A 9,197-nucleotide genomic window follows, 5' to 3' on the forward strand; every position below is an offset into this window, starting at 1 on the left:
AAAAAAAAAAAAAAAAATACCATCAGAGTGAACAGGCAACTCACAGAATGGGAGAAAATTTTTGCAATCTATCCATTCAACAAAGGTCTAATATCCAAAATCTACAAGGAACTTAAACAAATTTGGAAAAAACAAACAAACAACCCTATCAAAAAGGGGACAAAGTATATGAATAGACCCTCCTAAGAAGAAAACATTTATGCGGCCTACAAACATATGAAAAAAAGCTCATCATCATTGGTTATTAGAAAAATGCAAATCAAAACCACAATGAAATACCATCTCATGCCAGTCAGAATGGCGATCATTAAAAAGCCAGGAAACAGCAGATGCTAGAGAGGATGTGGAGAAATATGACACTTTTACAATGTTGGTAGGAGTATAAATTAGTTAAACCATTGTGAAAGACACTGTGGTGATTCCTCAAGGATCTAGAACCAGAAATACCATTTGACCTGGCAATCCCATTACTGGGTATATACCCAAAGGATTACAAATCATTCTATTATAAAGACACATGCACACATATGCTTATTGCAGCACTATTTACAATAGCAAAGACCTGGAACCAACCCAAATGCCCATAAATGATAGACTAGATAAAGAAAATGTGGCACATATACAGCATGGAATACTATGCAGCCATAAAAAGAATGAGTTCATGTCCTTTGCAGGGACATAGATGAAGCTGGAAACCATCATTCTCAGCAAAGTAACACAGGAACAGAAAACCAGACATCGCATGTTCTCACTCATAAGTGGGAGTTGAATAATGAGAACACATGAACACAGGGAGGGGAATATCACACACCGAGGCCTGTCGGGGTTGGGGGCAAGAAGAGGGATAGCATTAGGACACATACCTAATGCATGCGGGGCTTAAAACCAAGGTGATGTATTGATAGGTGCAGCAAACCACCATGGCACATGTATACCTATGTAACAAAGCTGCAGGTTCTGCACGTGTATCCCAGAACTTAAAGTAAAATTAAAAAAATAAGAAGTCAGTTTTGTTTGTCCACATTAAAAATCTCTTGTTTAGTGTATCCACCTTCATCACCTATCTTGGCCAGATTTTCAGGATAACTTGTAGTTTCTACATCAGCACTTTTGCTTACCTTGCACGTTTCCGTTATGGATAGAGCTTTTTTAAACCTCATGAATCAACCTCTGCCAGCTTTAAACATTTCTTCTGCAGCTTCCTCACCTCTCTCTGCCTTCATAGAATTGAGTAGAGTTAGACCTCTGCCAGCTTTAAACATTTCTTCTGCAGCTTCCTCACCTCTCTCTGCCTTCATAGAATTGAATAGAGTTAGAGCCTTGCTCTGGATTAGGCTTTGGCTCAAGGGCATGTTGTGGTTGCTTTGATTTTCTATTCAGATCACCAAAACGGTCTCCATATTAGCAAGAAGGCTGTTTTGCTATCTTACCATTTATGTGTTCACTGCAGTAGCACTTTTAATTTCCTTCAAGAACTTTTCCTTTGTGCTCACAACTCAGCTGTTTCACACAAGAAGCCTAGCTTTCCTTCTGTCTTAGCTTTTGACATGCCTTCCTCACTAAGCTGAATCATTTCTATTTTTGATTTAAAGTGAGAGATGTGTGACTCTTCCTTTCATTTGAACAATTAGAAGCCATTGTAAGGTTATTAATTAGCTTAATTTCAATATAATTGTATCTCTGGGAACAATCTCAGAGAGGGAGAGAGACTAGAAACAGCTAGTTAGTGGAGCAGTCAGAATACACACAACATTTATTGATTAAGTTGGCCATGTTATATAGGTACTGTTTGTGGTGCCCCCAAATATTTACTATTATACCATCAAAGGTCACTGATCACAAATCACCATAACAGATATAATCATAATCAGCAAGTTTAAAATATTGTGAGAATTATCAAGATGTGAGACAGAGACACAAAGGGCGCATATACTGTTGGAAAAATAGTGCTGGTCGACTTGCTCAATAAACACGGGGTTGCCACAAACTTTCAGTTTGTAAAAACCGTAACATTTGTGAGATGCAATAAACAAAGCCCAATAAAATGAGCTATGCCTGTACAGTGTTTTCTTCTAGAGACTTTTATCTTTCTGGGGCTTTACTATGGAGAAGGATACCAGTCTCTTTTTCTCCCAGATTCCACACATGAGTTTATTATCTGAGTTTATTATCCATGAGGACTTGCTCACAGACAGGAACGATTCCTATCACTGCATAACAAATTAAGTTTAAAATTTAGTAACTTCAACAACAATTTATTAATTTCATAGAATTTAGTGGGTCCAGAATTTGGACAGGAATAGCAGGCAGGCTAGCTCTGCTTGATGGTGACTGGTGTCTTGGCTGGGGACACTCAGTGGCTGCAGGTGACTCAATAGCTTTGTACTGGAATCATCTGAAAACTTGACCATTCACATGTTTGGAGTCTGGGTTGGGATGAGTTCAAGAGTATGACTGCTGACCAGTTCTCCTGCTGTGTGGTCTTTCCATCTGGCTTGACTTCCTCAGAGCATGGTGGCCTCAGTGTACTGAGAATTCTTACCTGGCAGTTCCTGGCACTAAGAGCTGGCGTTCTAGAAAATAAGGTGGGAGCTGCATCATTTTTTATGACATAGCCTTAGAAGTCACACAAAATTATTTCTGTCACTGGTTGAAGGAGTCAAAAGTACATATAGATTTAGGTCAAGGGGATGCAGACCCCTTCTTTTCAATGGAAGGAGTGTCAAAGGATTTTACAGTCATGTTTTTCAACCACCAAACTTTCTCTTATGGCTTATCTCTGATGTTCATTTCTTCTTCCAACCTGAAAATTTTGTTTGTTGTTAGTCTGAGGCCCCATAAGGGATGAGGAATATTTGCTCTGACTCATGATATCTTTTCCAAAATACTTTATCCATGCTATGAGTCCTTTCTATTTACTGAGGGCCAGAAACAGGCAGAAAGAGCACTCTGCCTTGTATTGTCACATCCCTTTCCTGAAGTTAAAAAGTTCTACAGCAAAGCCTAACTAATCTGAAGGGACGGAGAACTAAAGGAATAAAGGATATGCTGTATGGGTTTGGATAGGTAGGGGCACACATTCATATTACTAAATGACATTTTATTTTATGTTTTGTAAATATTTAACATTTAAATATTATTCCCCCAAACATGCAACAAAACAAAATAAACAAAGATATTATTGCTCTACTTTTATAATTTTGCCATCTAATCTCACTATTCCTATTTGGAGTGGCTTCTTCCTATGGTCTCTCTCTCTCTCTCTCTCTCTCTCTCTCTCTCTCTCTCTCTACTTTGTATTACTTTTACAATTTTCTCAATTTCATGGACTCAGTATTCTCAAAACATTCCAGTAACTTCAAAGTACAGCAATCTTGAAATATTCTGATCTAATCATTCAAGGTTATACCAGAATTTCTAGGGCAGTTTCTTCTGCTTATCTCATACCACATATTATTACATAGTTCAGTTTTTCACCCTTTTGACCACACAGACAAGATATATAAACCTGTTTAGGGCAAATTAACTTATTCAAAGATAAAAATCCTTTGAATTCCCTATCCACATGGTTTGGATTTCTATTTCCACCCAAATTTCATGTTGAATTGGAGAAGGGGCCTGGTGGGAGGTGATTGGCTCATAGGGGCAGATTTTCTCCTTGCTGTGCTCATTCTCATGAGATCTGATTGTTTAAAAGTGTGTGGCACTTCCCCCTTTATTCTCTTTCTCTCCTGCCACCATGTGAAGAAGGTGCTGGCTTCCCCTTCGTCTTCTGCCATGATTGTAAGTTTCCTGAGGCCTCCCAGCCATGTTTCCTGTTAAGCCTGCAGAACTGTGAGTCAATTCAACCTCTTTTTATTTTTTAAAATAAATTAGCCAGTCTCAGGTAGTTCTTTATAGCAGTGTGAAAAAGGACTAATATACCCATAAAAGCTCACTCACTGACAGGCTAAGAATGGTATGTAGAGGACCGTTATTAGGACTTTTCAAATCAGTAACAAAAGCCTCTGCAGAGAAATATTATGCTGATATTGAGTATTATGCATATTGTTAGTAGTTAATCAGGTATTTAATTCTTGATTTTTGAGCTACCCATTGCCCTATAATGTAGTTGCTCTTTTTAGTTCACACTTCTTTTGTGCTTTATGTCCATATCTATTCCTAAATCAGTCACAGAAATTGAAGTCTTTACATTTTCTCAATCAGATCCATTCTTTGAACAGGAATGGCAAGGATGAGGCAAGGTGATAGCTCCTAAGGAGATGCTTACCTGTGTGACATAGGAGTGAATACCTGGAGACAATTAGGATTCTGTTATGGAGGAAGAAGTAGGGAGTGGATGCAACTAATCATATCGACTGCAGAGAAAAAATAGAACACTTAAAGCGTGTAGCCAAAGGATCAGGATAAATGGCTAAGTGCCTATGAGCCCAATATTGATTCAAGAGATGACTAAACATTGGTTCAAAGACTGAAAGACTAAGGATGTTAAGAGTGTTGCTGATTAGATTCTATACAATATAAGGTAAGGGGCAAGGCAGCAGCATAGACACAAAAGTGGCCAAGGAGTTGCCTGACACACTTGCGGGGATTACCAAGAGGAGGAGTCAACTTTCCTAACAAATTGTCAGTGTAGACAAACGAGGCATAGAAAATAATGTCTGATAGATTCTGTATCAGTAAAGAAAAATGTTCTTGGTTTAAAGTTAGATTAATACTTCTATTGGTGGAAATATAAAGATGGCTAGATACTTAAATCTCTCTTAGACAATCTGGATTTACAAAGAGACTGACAAACAAATGGACAAGTAGTCTTTGAGAACTTAACATGAATGTCAGTGTATTTGGGGTACTGTTCTCTGCTTCAAACATGAATGGTCCATTGAAATCTCAGTTCCTACTGGCTGATTTGAAGCACAAGTGTTGAGAGGCTATGTTTGGGAGCCATTTTTCTTTTGAGCTAAAACAGGAGTTTGAACAAACTCCAGCCTGAGTCAGCATCTAAACAAGGATGAAATTCAAGTTTACAAACCTTACTTGCAAGCCTGAAGCAGCTTATTTATGTATTTATAACATTTGCCTTAAAAAGAAACATTGGCCTATAACTTCATAAAAGGCTGAGTTGAATACTCAGCAAAAGCAAATTTAAATGGTTTCATAATTTTTCCTCCAGCCAGGGCTGGCAGCATAGCTATGGTGACAGTACAGTAAGCAGAGCACTGTGCTTTAAGGCAGAAATATGAGAGCACCTCCCTACCTGGGTATTAAGAAACTCTTCACCCTGGACAAGTCACTTCATTTCTTTAGGTCAGAAAAGACTAACCTATCAGGTGGAATGCACTAAAGGCACTAAAACATGTTAATTACTATTTTCCTTTGACTTCAGGGTTGAGGAATCTGAGTACAGTTAAGCCACTGGTCCCCAGTTAAATATTGAGTCAGTAGACTGAGAGTGGCCTTTATGCCCCTTGACTCCCCGGCCCAGACTCTCTTTCTCTAGTGCTTTCCAGAACGTGATGGTAAATCTAGCTGTGTCTCATGAAAGGGCTTCCGCTGTCAGTGACACCCAGAGGTAAGCACCTTTGAGTTTGGAATTCTCACCAGATATTGTTAACATTCAGGTAGGCTTAACCTATGGACCCCACTTGCCACAGTGTCTCTGAAGATCAGTCTACAAGTGAGCACAGGACGTAAGGAATAATCCTTTGCAATGAACAAATATCTTCTCAAACCCTGAACATGCTCAAAGAAGCATCACTTGGATTAGTGGATTAAGTACATTAGTCCAAATGATCTTACTAATTTTGCATTATATATAAATGAAGGCCTTAGAATGATGGAAATATTAATTTGCAAAGACAGTTATAGTTTTCTAAAGAAATGTTCAGAGATAAGAGAGGAGATTGCAACACTTAAAGTGTTTAGTCCTTGGGCTGTTGGAAGGCTTCTAATGCAACATAAGACACAGCACTGATGTGCTCAGTTCAGGGATAATATAGAAGGAGGAAACTGGCCCACAGACTTAAGATTCCCCAGGACAATTTCCTCTAGAGCAGTTTATGAAGACACTTTGCTTTATAGGACCCTGAAAAGCTCATCTTCTGTCCTGAGAAATATTCTGTTATATTAGGGAGCTCATACCATCTATGAAAAACATTTATTTCATTTTTAAATACAGACTACATTTTACACCTACTGTTGAGTTGAGAGACAGACAGACAGAAATCATATTAAATGGTTATCATGCAGGATTAGGACCATCCTCTATTTCATTCATTGAGTGAATGCTCAGCCGATTAGGTTCATGCAGAACCTAATAGGTTCAAATTATCACAGCACCAGCCTGTTTGCTACCACAGCCCTGGAATCCAGAGAAGACAGCTTGGTGTGTGAGCACCTGCCTGCTCCTGGCCTTTGTCTTCCTTCTGTCCATGCATTCAGGGGTCAACTGATCCCTCTTACAGACTTAGTATTGCCTATCTAAAAGTTAATTTTTTAGAAAAAATCCCAAACTGCAGAACTGTGCTTCAATTCACATTTCCCTAGCCCTGGTCTCACCCCAACAGCTGAAGAATGAGTTTCAGCCTTAAATCCCGGATGTGAAATCTCTTTAGGTTCTGCTTACCTGGGACTCCAGAACCTTCTGCTTTTCTCCTGCTAGTCTCCATCCTCTAGTAGCTGAGAGTGTGGGCAGAGAGCTCAAAGATGGCTAGGTTCCGGACTTCTCTTTGTGTTTACTAGCTAAATGGCATCAGGCAGATTTGTTTCCATCAGTATCATTGCTCACCTATAAAATGGGGCAAATAATAAAAATCTGTCTCAGAGGGTTTGTATGAGATCAAATGAGATAATGTATGTAATGTGCTTAGTACAAAGTGCAATATATAAAAGCTATTCAATAAATTTAAGCTATTAGTAATATCAATTACATGCACAGAAATTTAGCAATTCTATTTCTCCCTACTTAATTTCTGTGTGACTTTTCTTCTTCCAAACTGGGTTGTAGATTTTCTTTTTAAGTCAGAGACTATGCTTAAAAAGCTTTTCAGGGGCCGGGCGCGGTGGCTCAAGCCTGTAATCCCAGCACTTTGGGAGGCCGAGGCGGGTGGATCACGAGGTCAGCAGATCGAGACCCTCCTGGCTAACACGGTGAAACCCCATCTCTATTAAAAATACAAAAAAAACTAGCCGGGTGCGGTGGCGGGCCGAGCCTGTAGTCCAGCTACTCGGAGGCTGAGGCGGGAGAAATGGCGGGAACCACCGGGAGGCGGAGCTTGCAGTGAGCAGAGTTGCGCACTGCACTCCAGCCTGGGGCGACAGACCGCGAGACTACCCGTCTCAAAAAAAAAAAAAAAAAAAAAAAAAAAACAAGCTTTTCAGATTTTCTTCAGAATTGAGCCAAATATAGGGTACGAGGTGGTGTTTAACAGTGTTTGATTGATTCAAAACCAGTATAATTTCTAAAATATCTTGGGACTAGAGCTCATTTTGAAATTTTGTACATGAATACAGAGAAAATGCAGAATAAGTCAATCTTCAGAAAGCAGAATTATGAGCTCACTCAACGCAGAGCTTCATTACATATATAATGTCATCATTTCAGGACACGCCCGTCACAGAGAACAGAACCAGGCCATCAGTTGGCACCCAGTGACTAAACACTCTGTGTGGGACCTTGCCCTGGAATTGACTGCAAGCAGTCAGAGAAAGTACTCAAAGAATTACTCTGTTTATGCACAAAGTATTTTTCAATATGGCTTAAGTAAAACCTCCTGTCCTATCATCATTGACTCCTAATTATTAATTAAACTATTTAGCAATTCTAAAACCCCAACAAGCATAGCTTTTCTCTAGCAGATACTTACTAGAAAACAGTTATCAGAAAAAAACAGTTCTAACAAATAAAAAAAGAATAGTAAAAGCAGCACACATCAGCCACCACTGGCAAAAAAACAACTGTTTTGATGTTTATACATGTGGCTAGTTTTTTGTTTAAACACAATGTGATGAATAAACACAGACTTATGAAATCCTTTCTTTCATCAATGAACTATGGCAAACTTGAAATACAAGGATTGTGTTTTAAGTGTCTAAATTCAAAAGGCAAGAATAAGTCCCAGGACCCAATTCTTAACAATAATTTCAATTTTTACTGGTTTTGAGGTTTACACTGACATTTTCTTCTCAATTGTATTTAGGCATCCAAGTACGTGTGTTTCTTCCAGTCCCTTAAAAAATCTTCATAGTCTACATAGGTTGCCTTGTAATGTTGCCAGAGAAAGAAAACATTTTAAAACTATTAAGCGTATTCTAAATGTTGTTATTAGTAGTTTTGAGGGTTTGGCTATTTTGTTAGCCTCAAAAATGTTAATAATTAGTATGTATTCTTTGGAGTTTTGCTCACGAAGCTTAAGAAACAACATTGTAAATTACAAAAGAAGAAATATTTTGCTTACTTTGTGTTTCTTTGCATGGATAAAGCTGTCTTCAGTCTTCCATCACCACAGGCTTTACTGTTAATGATGAAATGCAAAATGTAGATTTTTTTCCTCCATGGTTTTCTTTATTTGTCTTATTTGTTCTGCTATTTCCTATGTGTCTGCCCCAGCCCCTTTTACTGATAATTTTATATTGCATGTGTTGCAAGGAACACTGTGTGGTTTCTACAATCAGGTAAAAGGCTTAACTTCTTTAAAAAAAAAAAAAAAAACTTTTAAGAAGAAAGGATTTTTGTTAAAACAAGTTCTTATTCTGATAAAGATTTAGTGAAAATTAAATCAGTGTCTGTTTCAGAATATAAGAACTGGTAACCTAAAAGAAGAGTTTTGCAAACATGGTTATTTCAAATTGATGTGCTTTGCAGTATTGAAAAATATTAGTATTGTGTCTAGGCACTGTTTAATGACACGAAGGAAGCAAAGCCAAAGTCACTTAACCTAGTGATTAACCACTTGGTAGGGGATGAAATATATGGTTCCCAGGAGGCTCCCAGATCATCATTTGTGTGTTCCTGTGTGTGCAATTGTATGCATCCAAAATGATACTTCTTTTAAAGACTATGTAGAGTTCTAATGTCATCTTATTTCTATTTTGCCACGTGGTTCTTTCTAACCCAATCTTCTCAATGCAGGATTAGGTTCTAGGGATCTGCAGTTGTCATTAGGTTAGTCTGAAGAGTGACAGCATGCAACAGTGAT

At 38.3% G+C, this 9,197-nt stretch overlaps 1 long non-coding RNA gene across 1 annotated transcript; it reads right to left on the minus strand.

Moving 5' to 3' along the window:
* Positions 1-2,511: 2,511 nt before the first annotated feature.
* LOC108517105 (uncharacterized) lies at positions 2,512-8,515 on the minus strand. Its single transcript, XR_001882003.1, has 3 exons — positions 8,457-8,515; positions 6,626-6,787; positions 2,512-2,573 (listed from the first exon to the last, which is right to left on the minus strand). It is a non-coding gene; the product is annotated as an uncharacterized LOC108517105 (long non-coding RNA).
* Between the last annotated feature and the right edge of the window lie 682 nt (positions 8,516-9,197).

This window comes from Rhinopithecus bieti, unplaced genomic scaffold, assembly GCF_001698545.2.
Source record: "Rhinopithecus bieti isolate Rb0 unplaced genomic scaffold, ASM169854v2 scaffold_39317, whole genome shotgun sequence".
NCBI lineage: Eukaryota > Metazoa > Chordata > Mammalia > Primates > Cercopithecidae > Rhinopithecus > Rhinopithecus bieti.